This window comes from Uloborus diversus, chromosome 3, assembly GCF_026930045.1.
Source record: "Uloborus diversus isolate 005 chromosome 3, Udiv.v.3.1, whole genome shotgun sequence".
Lineage (NCBI taxonomy): Eukaryota > Metazoa > Arthropoda > Arachnida > Araneae > Uloboridae > Uloborus > Uloborus diversus.
Window position 1 is genome coordinate 131863612 of NC_072733.1, and position 14186 is coordinate 131877797.

Consider the following 14186-nt stretch of genomic DNA (forward strand, 5'->3'; position numbering starts at 1 on the left):
GTATAGGCTCGTGAATAATTGCGGTATGATTAGAGGTCGTTGCATAACCCAGGCGATTGGATGAATGATGGAGCACCCGTTCAAAATCAACAACTCACCATGATCCATGGACACTCGAACGCAACGCCTGACACCCAATTCTCAGTGGGGCATTTCACCACTCTTCACATTGACGAACGGACACGTCCCGGGTCCATATTTGAACAACATCATTGACGACGCAAGATCCGAGATCCGCATACAACTGCGACCATTAAAATTCCAGGCGAAGATCAAACATAAGCAAACGCCACAGGAGTGACGTGTTGCCAAACGTAAACGCTGGAGCGAAAACTTTTGAAATATGAGGCAAGGAGAAGTAACAAACGTGGAGTTGCGCGCCATGTGTTGCGACGGAAGAGTGCCCTGGCGTGCAAATCGGCAAACACCAGAAGACTGTAAAAGGAGAACGTCAAGCGTTGTGCGGCGGCACAACAAGGAGTGTAAAAGTAGCGGAAAGATTACAATACAAAATAATGTTTTTATAACTGAATGGAGGATAAATCGCATTTTCGTGAGTTTGTGTACATCATGTTAGTATTTTTTTGATTTTCCTTGATCACTCACTTGCCCTTTTGTAAAAGTTAATTGCATGCGTAATTACGAATGTATTTGTGCTAATAATTAATTTCAGCGAATAATTTATTTCAACCATTTATTACAGCATCACTTTATGGTATTTTAAAAAAAAAATAATTATCTTAATTGCACTGAATTTTGAGAAAAACCTTTTCTTGTTAGTATAACAAATGGTAATTTGCTGTCACGGAATAGGTATGTTGTCATGTCTCGTTATTTAGTCTTATGCTAGGTTACATATTATTTAGCAATTTTATATCGCCTAGAAAATTTGCCTAGATGAAAGGCATAATTAACTGGAAAATATTTTCAAATACTTACATAGTTCTAAAAAATTTTGAAAGAAAACGAACGCGAATGATTAAAAAAAATCAAATTTGATTAAATTCATCATACATTTCAAACCAAAACCTCATCAAGAGGAAATCCTTCAAGATAATATTAATGTTAATATTGGAAATGAATTGTCTCTCGAAGAAAAATTACAAGTAGATATAAATTGTTTAAACAAATTCTACGCACAATACAAAGAAATTCCCACACACGCATTAAAAAAAAAAAAAAGATTTATCCAAAATATATCTAAAAATTTGCAAGAGAGAAAATTATTTGAACATAAAGGACTTCGAGGCAATAGGATGAGTTGTATCGTGCATTTTTACCTAACAGTACCAGCGACCTGCGTGAATTCAGAGACAGTATTTTACACTGCAGGAAATTTATTCACTAAAACGAGTTTCAGGCTGTAGGACGATTCATAACATATATTATGTTTCTCAATATTATTGACTTTATTTTACGATATTTGATCCTTTATTTTATATTTTTTACAATAAGTTTTCATAAATATTGCACTTTTTGAACAAAATTATGAATTGTGGCAACGAAATTATATGTTTTAATTATTTTTTGAGAAATTCCTAACACCGGTATTAATACCGGTATTCCGGTATCATGTTTTAAAAATACCGAATACCGGTATTGTAATTTTGGTCCGGTGTTGCAATACCTATACATGGTCTATTGATAAAATCATAATTATATATACAGTGCTGTAGCTGGAGCTTACACACCTAAACCTGGATTTTTTTTTTTTTTTTTTTTTTTGATTAATTTTTCATATGCATATTTTCTTACTTTTAGATTATTTTAGTTTTGTTTTTCTTCAAAAAATATTACTGATCTAATGAAAGATTTTAAATGTCCGTGAGTACGAGAAATCACCTGCAACGTTTTTAAATGAACGAAGTCGTTCAAATGAACAAATCAAAAGGAAAAACGACTCTCTAATGAATGGATCATTAAAAATAACGACATTGCCCATCTCTAATACGAACTAGTTGTTTTCATCGTTTATTTTTAATGATCACGTTACAAAAATAAAACTTACGAATTAATTTACTTCACTACAGAAAGGGTTTTTTAAAACCAGACTTCATAGATAACGTTCAAACAAGACAGTTCATAAATATGCGTATATAATCTTATTTTCTTGTGTTTTGTACATATTTTTTCTTTTGGTTTAATTATTGTAAAATTATGATCAGGTATTTTTGCATTTTAACGTATAATATAAAAACGCACAAGCAGCGAATTTGTTTTATAAGTCAAGATAAAATCGTACAAAGCAGAAAAGTCAAGTATAAAACCGGCAGTATTTTGCTCCTTTAAATGTAAAAATTTGCCTTTGGGACTTTATATTATCATCATACTTTAATAAGGCCTATGTTGCTGTTCCTGTAGGTCACGATAGCACGTTCTATGCTCTCAGTTATCCACTGGCTATATTTCATTTTTTTCAGCAACAGAAAACGAATTTGAAACTGCATCAAAATTCATTTTAAAAACTAGTAAATGGTTTATAAAAGTTTAAGTAGAAAATGTAATAAATTAGAGTTTTTCAAAAATATTTTTTAAATATTTTTTTATTATTTCATTCCATGCAAAATGAGCAAATCAGCTGTGGCTGACATGTCACAGATTTCAATGAAAATTTTTATTTAGGTAAATCATGCATATATATCAGATAATGCAAAGTATGGAACTTTAAAAACTGGTTGTTGCTTTGTTGTTAGAAGCTGTTATTAGAAAATTAGAAGTTGATGCTTACGCTAAGCCTAAATTTTCAAAGTTCATGGCAGCCAGTTTATTGACTCAATAACTCCGTAAGTTATAAACGCATACTTAAAAAAGAAATGTTTCCACATTATATAAACAAATCTCTATTAGGAAAAAGGAAAGTAAAATTTATTCGGAGCTTTTTTTGAATCTGAGGTATTAACAAAGATTGAAAACTTGCCAATTTACTTCAGATTTCAAATCACTCTTCTAACTATTGTAATGCAAAAAATAACAGTAAAAAGGATTCAGATTGAAAAACCATCTATAACCAACTGTCTCCTCTAATTTTTAGTTGTTTTTTAATTCCTTGATAATGAAATCGTACTTTAAAAGATAAAAAAATTCTGAAATTTTCATTTTTCCTTTATTTCAGATTAATTTTCGAACTTGAGGGAATGCCCTTAGTTTACTCATTTTTTCCGTAACATATTAAAGTGTCACCTTTAGATAATACTAAATTTTGATCATTGGAATCAGCGTATTTTTGTTACCAGAGTAACTTGAACTAAGGTAAAATTAAATTAGTTACGGCTTTTTATTGTAAGTATAGCAAGACTTAACCATTTCTTTCATGTTTCATTTTCTCAAAAGTGTGTTTATGAAGTACTTGCTGAAATGTTTCCCTAATTACTGTGAAGTATTTAATACTTAAAATACACCACCAGCTCAGTTATTCCATGTAACGTACATCATACGTACATGCATCATCATAACGTGATCATAACGTACTTGCATGTACGTACACATCATAACGTACACACATGTATCATCATAACGTACATGCATAACTCAGTTATACCATGTAACGTATGTATCCCATGTAACTTACTACAAAATACCAAAGTATATAATAGTCCAATATGCATAATTAAATATGAATATTCCACTGAAAGTTGAATTTTCCAAGCTACCCGTGGTATAGGAAAAAATAATTGTGACGTTTCTAGAAAACCTATCATGTCAGCAAGACTAAAAGAATATTCTGAGTTTAAAGATTAAGAAAGAGGACCATCTCGTCTAATTCTCAATAGCATTTGAAATTTGGCTATGAGTTTGAGGAAATTTGTTTCATCCATGAATAAGTATATTTGACGAAATACAACCATTTATTTCAACCGTCCTGCTGCGACGTTCTTTTAAACAAAAGGATTTCTTTGGTAGAGAAACTCGTCTAGTTTAGTTATAGCTTTTTTGTCCAGAATAAAAGTTGCCAGTTAAACATTTGCCACACAATGAATCTACATTTCAATGGAAAGCATATCAATTTTCTTTCTAAATGCTTATGCTAAACTAACATGCATTGTATGGCATATTTATAAAACTATCAAACTATTATCCGTTTGAACAAGTATACATGCGACATACAATAACCCACTTATAACTGCGAAATAGTTTCTCCTTCTTCCGGCTACAATCACAAATAGTTTTTTTTTTTTTTTTGGCTTATGAATAACATTTATCAAACTTGAAAGTTAGGCTCAATAACAATTTATTGAAGTACCCATAGCAGTCTTGGAGATATGAAATCATCATCGTTTCAACTCAATTAACAATCGAACATCTAAATTTCTCAGATTTATCTCAATCATCAGTGAAAGGAACATATGTTTGTAAAGAGAGTTTAGAGATCAGGCTCTAAATCCACCATCAATAATATCATTTGTTTGTTATAGTCTGGGCGCCAAATGCCCAAAAATAGGGTAACCTTGTTTTGAGGTATGAATAAAATTGTTTCACTGTTTTTGAATACTTATGCTGTGTAGATACTATATCCGGTTGATGCCACTCTGCCAGATTTGAGCAATTTGAGTAATTCAAGATGGCGTCCAAGATGGCGCTCAAAAAGGTGAAAATGTAGTTTTGGAGCGATTTTATCATATATATCTTTTTATATGTTTTTTAGGTCGAGGAATCAGAATACAACGTCATTTTTGGTGAAAAATGTATGTAAGCGTGTTTACTTAAAGCTTTATTGAATCAAGTTGACAAAAATATATTGTAATGCTTTGAATAAGAAATCAAGAAACTATGTTTCAAATGTTAACATTAAGGATTTGTTTCTAAAGTTGCAGTTTAAAAGATAGTACTGAAGTTGATGTGAAATATATATATATGATATTGTTACCTAAGCTCAAGGTTACATAGTTGTAAAGTACAAATCAAACTAAAATTCTTCTTCAGAGTCACTTTCATTCACAATGCGAGCTATATTGGTATTTGGATTGCAGCACCTTTCCCCTTCATGTAAGCATTGACACATTATACTACAGGAAATATTATTTGCCCTACAGCTACATCTCATAGTTATGCAGGATTGTTCAGATCGGCATACTATAATGTAGTCTGAAGCAATTGAAGTATTTTGCGGAATGGCAGTGTGAAAAAAACTCTTTGTTGATTTCATCTTTTTGCCAACCAAATGATGTTGGATCTGGGCGAAGAAATAATGGACTGTTTGCAGATAGCCACAAAATAGTTTGAAAGTGAGCCCGTTTCACATTTTCGGCAAAGCAGTCCCTAGTGGGTGGTAATGAAGCAAATGAAGGAGCACGTAGCTGTGCTTGACCATTTTTTTTTTTTTTTTTTTTGCCCAAAGAGAAATTCTTACTTCTGTCATATCAGTAGCACCTTCAACACCATAACAAGAAGCAATAAATGCTGTGCATTCTTTAATTACCTCTGTCATACAACTCTCTTTATGGCCCAATTTTCATAACTGTTTACCAGCCTGAAGACACTTCAGAACTATTTTCTCTCCCATCGGAGCAACAGAATCACAGTTAGGCAGGGCATGAGCAGCCGGCAAACTTGAAATTATATCCTTGTATTTTGAAGCTGTTTCTTTGATGTCTATTAATGCCCTTCCTGGTTTTAACGATGCCATACAGACTTCATTTTTCATACCTAGTCGAGGGTAGAAGTATAACAGTAACACGAATACATCAGTGTCGTCACATATAAGATGAACAGTTTAATTTTCTTTCATTTTAGTTTCAGATGCTAGCTGCTGGATCATTATAGCAGTCTGCTTCTTCGTGTTTTGTTTTAAAATCGGTTCTCTGACTGAGGTTGCCCCTATGTACTTGAAATGGCGTAGTATTTCGTCCAGTAACAACCAAACGGTTCTCAAATGGGAAATTACAAACATTTGTAGAAATGAAGTTACATAAAAGCTGTATATCAATTGGCGCTTGTTGTCTTAATTGGACAGCGTTATATTTTGTAGGGGAAGTGGTGTCGTTTCAGTTAGCACAAACTTCCTTGATACTTTCTTCCCACAACTGGTTCTTGTTGCACTTTTGATGCTGTAGTCATAGTATCTGTCAAATACCAGGTGGACATGAGCATCTTTCAACATGACAGGGATTTTTTCAAGGAAATTTTTCAGGAAAACATACACAGACCCTCCTACAGGCCAGTGAACAACCCACAGTAAAGCACAACCATCAACGATTATTAGTGTCGGTGACTTACTTCTTCTTTTAGATTGCGACACACTCATTGTGTTCATTAAAGTAGACATACCAACAACCTCTCTCATGTTTCCATCGTCTTTAAACATAGATGGAGGCACAGAAGAAAGATCGTATTTTAAAACATCAGTCATTTTATATCTATGTTTGCTTGGAGAGCAATGATTTTGGAATATAAAAGAGAAGCGTCCATCTGTAACGCGGTTAAAATTTTGCCACTCTCTTTATCCTGATCCATGCGTACAACAAATATTTTTTTGACTGACATGAAATCTACTTCGGAGACTTTTTTGAAAATTATGTACTGCTATTATAGCCATTTCATAAGCTTTGTCCACTTTAACTGATTTAGCTGCTACAATTTTTCCAGATACAATGTTTACCAATCCTTGAGGATGTACGCACAATTCCAGTTTTCTTTTCTTCTGTTACTTTCTTCTTTGTGTAAAGGCAATTCATCAGAACCCTTTTGTTCGCTCAAATCAACTCTTGAAAATCGGAAAGTAGAACAGTCTATGAATTTTCCCGTTTTTACAGTAACTCTTTTCATTATCTTAGAATCGATTTCAGACAATATATGTATAAATTTTGAATTCTGTAAAACGCAAAACATTTTCCATTGAGGTTAAGGTTAGAATTATCAAATATTGACGATGGCAGCAGTCAGTCGGAAATTGTGCAAGGAAATACTGATTTCGTTATGGTAAACCATCTGTTTTTTAGTGGACTTACGGCCGTCGGAAGAGATGGGCGAGCGGGGCGATGCCCCCGTGCACTAAAATATGAGAAGAGGTCGTAAACTAAATTTTTGATGCATTGTAATTTAGTTTCTAAAATATTATTTTTTTTATTATTAAAAAATAATTTTTAATTGCTAAACATTAGATTTGCTTTCGTAAGATACACATACATTTAAGATTATTTGTTCAACTATGTTTAAAAATTTAATTATGATAACGTTCGGTATTTTTCTATCACACGATTACAAGCCCTAAACAGCTTGTTGACGTGATTTTCGGTGTTTAAAAAGAAGGCCTTTAAATGTTCATCTAACTCTGTAAAAATGTAAAAAAGTGTTCGGCGGGGGGAGGGGAGTCGAAGAATATTCGCCCATTTACAATCATTTTTTCGGACAACCTTGGGTACGCAGACGGTCCACTATAGCGGGTTCTACCGTATAATAATACTGTTACAAATCCTGTAAATAGTAATTATTGTAGTAACGTAACCTGTAAATAGTTTCCCGTAATGAATATACAACCCCATAACATATGGCTAAAGTATACGACCCCCCTATTTCTTTTTTTGTTCATTGATAAAATTTGATAACGGTCTACTATTTTCCAGAAACGTTTGGAATATTTGAGAGATTTCTTTCGGTGTGTATATAAACCGTTTCGCTGGATAAAGAATTCAGTTTCTATTGTGAATTTGTTCTGAGAGTGTATTAGCTCTGTTTATTACGAGGCATTTCGCTGTGTTGTTTTCGTATTTGGAAGTAAATACATGTGTAAACGTTGAGTTTACGGTGTTGTGTGATAATTGCTTAATTGCTGATGAATAATTTAGCAGTTGTTAACGATTTCTCCTGTACATAGTGTAAATAAAGCTCCTGTGTTTTTATCAAGAACTGTGTCTTCATTTCAAGAAAGTGGAAGTCGCACCGGAATCCGTTACAATTGGCGCCCAACGTGGGGCTACTTCTGGACTTTATTGGAGTAAGTGTGACTTTGGACATTTTTTTATAAAGACTGTTTGAATTTATAGACTTTGTTTTTATGGTGATTACTCGCGCAATGGATGAACAATTAAAACAACTTCTTGACGCAATCACCTCTGTGAAGAGTGATATGGCGGCTAATCAAGACCAATTAAAAAGTGATTTGACTGCAAGTTTTACTGCAAATCAAGAACAATTAAAAAATGACATTGCGGCTAATCAAGAACAATTGAAAAATGAATTAGCGACTAACCAAGAACTGTTAAATAGTGATTTAACTGCTAAAATTACTACAAGTCAAGATGAAATGAAAAGTGACCTAACGTCGATGAAAACCATGATGGAGAATCAACTAACCGCCATGGGAGATAAAGTCGATGCTCTGGAAGAAAAATTTGATACTGTGGAAGAGCGCATCGCCAATGTGGAAAATAAGTTGGAAGAAGAAGACAAGAAATTGATTTCATTTAAGGAAGAAATAATTAAGGACGTGGAAAGGATATTGGCGACCGCGGAAATCAGCTCTGTACAGTTTGGCGCTCCCACACCTGTTGCTCGACCGTCCATTAAACTGGCCACATTTGATGGGAAAAGTTCGTGGCAGGTGTACAAGACCCAATTCATGATAGTGGCGGAAGCGAACGGATGGGACTCTGCTACCAAGGCCTGCCATCTTGCAGCATCCTTGAGAGGTGACGCAGCGGACATTCTTCAGACCCTTCTGGGCAGCCAGCGCCTGGATTTCGTCGCCCTCACATCTGCGTTGGAGCTACGCTTCGGTGAGAAGTGCCAGAAAGATTTCAGCCGACTCCAGTTGAAGTCCCGTTTCCAGAAAACCGGGGAAACCCTGCAAGAGCTTGCGGCGGACATCGAGAGACTGTCTCATCTTGCTTTTTTGCGACTGCCCTGCGGATGTTCGAGACAACCTGGCACTCAACTACTACATCGACGGGGTTCGAGATCCGGAAATCCAGAAAGCTCTACGGATGGCGGATGTCAAAGACCTGAATTCTGCTGTTGTGTATGCGATGAGATACGAGGCCGCCCAAGAAGCAACCCGTGTGGATCGCCATCTAATCCGGACTCAGGAAGCTGATGAGCCTGATTCCAGGTCGTCCCACCTCGCTGAACTTGAGAGTCAACTCGGTGACTTGGCAAGACATCTGAGCAGCATAACAGCCCAAAAGAAACAAGATCAGAAGTGCTGGAAATGCGGTAGTGAAGGACACCTGCGAAGGAGTTGTCCGGCTCGCCAAGCTACGCGAGGGAAGGAAATCACCACCACCAGAGCTCTGCAGATTTCCTCTTCTAGTAGTGGCAGTGATGGACTTTTCATTTACGCACATGTAAATGGGAACCCCTGCAGACTGATTGTCGACACTGGAGCCAAAGTGACAATCATTAGGACAGATGTGGCTCCTGAATTTGGATTGAAACTGCTGTGAACATCGCCACGCGTAAGTCTCCAGACTGTGACAACTGACAAAATCGAGATTGACGGTAAAGTGGACTTGGAAATAGTGTTTGGGAATGCCACCTACCATCATACGGCATTCGTAGCGGATATCACGGACCCCTTCATTCTCGGATTGGACTTTTTAAAGAAATACGACTTCACCCTTGACTTCAAGACTAATGAACTGAACTCGATGAGAGAAGACATAGCCATTTTCTACGTGGAAAATGATGTAAAATCCGCTCATCAAATAATTGCCCAAACAGATTTATCGATTCCCTCAAGGTCAGAATCATTAATACCTGGCTCCATTGAAGAAACCAATAGTTTTCGATTTGGACTCATTGAATACCCTAACCTAAGCAATAGCCTAAAAGGAGTGCTGGTAGCATCTACGCTTGTGGACCTTTCTAAGGATGTAATTCCTGTGAGAGTCGCCAACGTGAGTGAAAGGCCAAGGAATATCCGGAAAGGTGAAGTGTTGGCAACTTGTACTCCAGTAAACTGCATCATTAGAAGAATCAATTCCCTCGAGACTGTGTCTTCTGAGTCCTTGACATCGAAGTTAGTTGGGAGTGCGCCATTATCGAAAGATCAAAGAACTACTGCGGAACAATTGGTGGACGACTTCAAGCATCTGTTTTCCTCTACATCGGAGGATGTGGGCCGGACGAATTTAACGCAGCATAGGATCTACACTGGAGAACACCTCCCTATTAAACAGCATCCAAGACGACTACCGTTCGCCAAGAAGGAAGAGGTTGAAACCCTCCTGAAAGAGATGAAGGAAAATGATGTAATCGAACCGTCATCCAGTCCTTGGGCCTCTCCCATCGTCTTGGTCCGAAAGAAAGATGGCTCCACCAGATTTCGTGTCGATTACCGACGGCTGAATGAAATCACCAAGAAAGACAGTTACCCTCTTAAACGGATAGACGACACCTTGGACACTCTTTCCGGACACAAGTAGTTTTCGACCCTGGACTTGAAGAGCGGCTACTGGCAGGTTGAGATACACCCTGAGGACCGAGAGAAGACAGCGTTTACAACTGGACAAGGCTTATGGCAGTTTAAAGTGATGCCCTTCGGCCTCTGCAATGCACCAGCTACGTTCGAGCGTCTTATGGAGACAGTGTTAAGAGGACTCTCCTACGAATCCTGTCTGGTCTACTTAGACGATATCATCATCGTGGGACGCAGCTTCGAAGAACATCTGGCAAATCTTAGGAAGGTGCTGCAAAAGCTTAAGGAAGCCAATCAGAAGTTAAGCCCGTCCAAATGTAATTTGTTCCGCCGGGAAGTGAACTACCTTGGTCACATCATCTCTTCTGAGGGTGTACAAACCGATCCAGAGAAGGTATCTGTGGTCAAGAGTTGGAGTCGTCCCGAAAACATCCATCAGCTGCGAAGTTTCCTGGGGCTCTGCACGTACTACAGGAAGTTTGTGAAGGGTTTTTCCAACATTGCACGACCTTTGCATAAGCTGACGGAGAGCAAGCAAAAGTTTGAATGGTCCAAAGAATGCGAAGATGCATTTCTACGACTGAAGGAGGCTTTAACATCAACGCTTATCCTCGCCTATCCTCAGCCTGAAAAATCCTTCTTCCTGGACACAGATGCGAGCAACGAGGGCATTGGAGCTGTTTTATCCCAAGAAATTGACGGCAATGAACATGTCATCGCTTACTGGAGCAAATGCTAATCAAAGTCGGAGCGAAATTACTGCGTCACCAGAAAGGAGTTACTGGCCATAGTGAAAGCTGTAGAACACTTCCATCATTACCTCTACGGCCGAAAGTTTCTGCTTCGGACAGATCATGCCTCCTTAACTTGGCTTTTGAACTTCAAAAATCCGGAAGGCCAGATAGCCAGGTGGATACAGCGACTCCAGGAATATGACATGGAGATCAAGCATCGAAAAGGGCTATCTCACGGTAATGCTGACGCTTTATCAAGAAGACCCTGTCCTGAGAACTGCCACTATTGTTCCCGAATCGAGAAACAGTATGGAACGACTAGCCCTACCGCCTATCAGGTGACAGTGTCTCCAATATCATCAGAACCTGATCCATGGAGTGACGACCAAGTTCGAAAATATCAACTTTAAGACCCCGACATAAAACCAATTTTGGAGTTCATGGAAAGTGACAGTCGGCGCCCTAGCTGGCAGGACGTTTCCATCTTCAGCCCTGCAACAAAAAGATACTGGGCTTTATGGAACTCACTCCATTTACGGAATGGCGTACTGTACTGAAAATGGGAATCTGATGACGGCAAAACGTCTAGGTGGCAGTTACTACTTCCCCGATCAAGGATTTCAGATGTTCTGAAAGAAATACATAGTAGTGCGACTGCAGGACATTTTGGTGTCTGGAAAACCCTCAATAAAATTCGGGAGCGCTTCTTCTGGAGCAAGGCGAAGGATGACGTGGAGAAGTGGTACCATTCTTGTGACGCCTGTGCTGCTCGTAAAGGACCGAAGAAAAGAAGCAGAGGGAAGCTACATCTGTACAACGTTGGAGCTCCTTTCGAACGAATTAGGATCGACATCCTGGGTCCTCTACCAAGAACTGCTGATGGGAACAAATACATTCTTGTTTCCATCGACTATTTCACCAAATGGCCCGAAGCGTATCCCATTCCAGATCAAAAAGCTACCACCGTAGCAGAGACTCTAGTCCAACATTGGATCTCGAGATATGGAACACCTTTGCAAATTCATTCCGATCAAGGGAGGAATTTCATCTCTGCTGTGTTTAAGGGCCTATGTCACATTTTCGGAATTGAGAAAACTAGGACAACACCACTACACCCACAATCGGACGGCATGGTGGAGAGATTTAACCGCACAATCCTGAATAATCTCTCGCTTATGGTATCCAGAAATCAACAGGATTGGGACAAGAAGCTACCTTTGTTCCTGCTGGCCCACCGCAGTGCTGTCCACGAGACTACCGGATATGCCCCATCTCAGATGCTCTTCGGACGAGAGCTTCGGCTAACTTGTGATCTCGTCTTCGGTCGTCCTTCGGATGCGCCTGCATCGCCTGAGGAGTACATCCAGGATCTCCAGGCCCGGTTGGAAGACGTTCATAACTTCGCACGAGAGCGAATCAACATCGCGGCGGAGAAGATGAAGACCCGATACGACACAAGGTCTACTGGACATGAATTCAACGAAATTGACAAGGTTTGGTTATGGAATCCCATCCGACGGAAAGGTCTTTCGCCCAAATTGCAGTCGCATTGAGATGGACCCTATGAAGTCCATAACCGACTGAATGACGTCGTAGTGAGGATCCAAAAATCACCTAATGCAAAACCTAGGGTTGTACATTATGATCGGTTAGCCCCATACTATGGCCATAGTTCATGAGTATTACGTAAACAACCATGGTTGATAACATAAAAGTTGTAGATAATTTTTGCTTTTAATGTTTAGTAATATTTCTTGTTATTATTGTGTTTTCTGTATCTGTTAGTTATTAATTAATGTGTATATTGTAAACTTGTGATAGAAGTTTGGCACCCTTTCTGGGGATTGTACTGCCCGGGACGTGCAGTCCTTAGGAAGGGGGCAATGTTACAAATCCTGTAAATAGTAATTATTGTAGTATTGTAACCTGTAAATAGTTTCCCGTAATGAATATACAACCCCTTAACATATGGCTAAAGTATACGATCCCCCTATTTCTTTTTTTGTTCATTGATAAAATTTGATAACGGTCTACTTTTTTCCAGAAACGTTTGGAATATTTGACAGATTTCTTTCGGTGTGTATATAAACCGTTACGCTGGATAAAGAGTTCAGTTTCGATTGAGAATTTGTTCTGAGAGTGTATTAGCTCTGTTTATTGCGAGGCATTTCGCTGTGTTGTTTTCGTATTTGGAAGTAAATACGTGTGTAAACGTTGAGTTTACGGTGTTGTGTGATAATTGCTTAATTGCTGATGAATAATTTAGCAGTTGTTAACGATTTCTCCTGTACATAGTGTAAATAAAGCTCCTGTGTTTTTATCAAGAACTGTGTCTTCATTTCAAGAAAGTGGAAGTCGTGCTGGATCCGTTACAATACATTAAAAGTTAATGTTGCTTCATAACAAAATTTGCAATGTTTTGGGCGCCATCTTGGATGCCATCTTGAATTGCTCAAAATGCTCAACTCTGGTAAAGTGGCATCAATCGGATCTGAAATGCACATAACATAAGCTATCAAAAACAGTCAAAACATTTTATTCATACCTCGGAACCAGCTTTTCGAAATGGCACCCTGACTATAACATATATATAGCAACTATTGGTGGCTGGGTAATGCTTTTCTACACATTGATTTTATGAATCGATATCTTTTCAGATAAGTGATTTTCTTATTAAGTTAGTGAACCCACATGGACCGTTACTATAGGACACATGACCTATTAAAGATGATGTCTAGAACCTCTTGAAATATATTAATGAAAGAGTACTTTTTATGTTTTCAACTGGATTTTCCTACAAAAATTGAGCCACACACTTTTAGCCAGATCGAAAGATCTTTTGTAGAGAGCAAAAAAAAAAAAAAAAAGAATTTTTTGGATGCATTTGTTGAAGTTATTATTATTGCTTAAGATATAAATTTTATTCATTAACTGTTTTATAAAACTTACACTATGTATTTTTACATTTTTTAAAAAAATTGAAATGAATGTTAGATATACTTGCTTTTGCATCATTTAGTTATTTAAGTAGTTCTTTGAATTTTCGTAATTTCACAAAAACGCAAAAAAAAAAAAAAAAAAATGCTAATGTTCTGTGTGTG

General features: G+C 37.5%; 1 long non-coding RNA gene across 1 annotated transcript in view; it reads left to right on the forward strand.

The window, feature by feature from the left end:
* Positions 1-345: 345 nt before the first annotated feature.
* Positions 346-14186, forward strand: part of LOC129219443 (uncharacterized) — a 62336-nt gene continuing 48495 nt past the window's right edge. Inside the window, exon 1 of the long non-coding RNA XR_008580417.1 lies at positions 346-572. This is a non-coding gene — a long non-coding RNA (uncharacterized LOC129219443). The remainder of the gene's footprint in view (positions 573-14186) is intronic.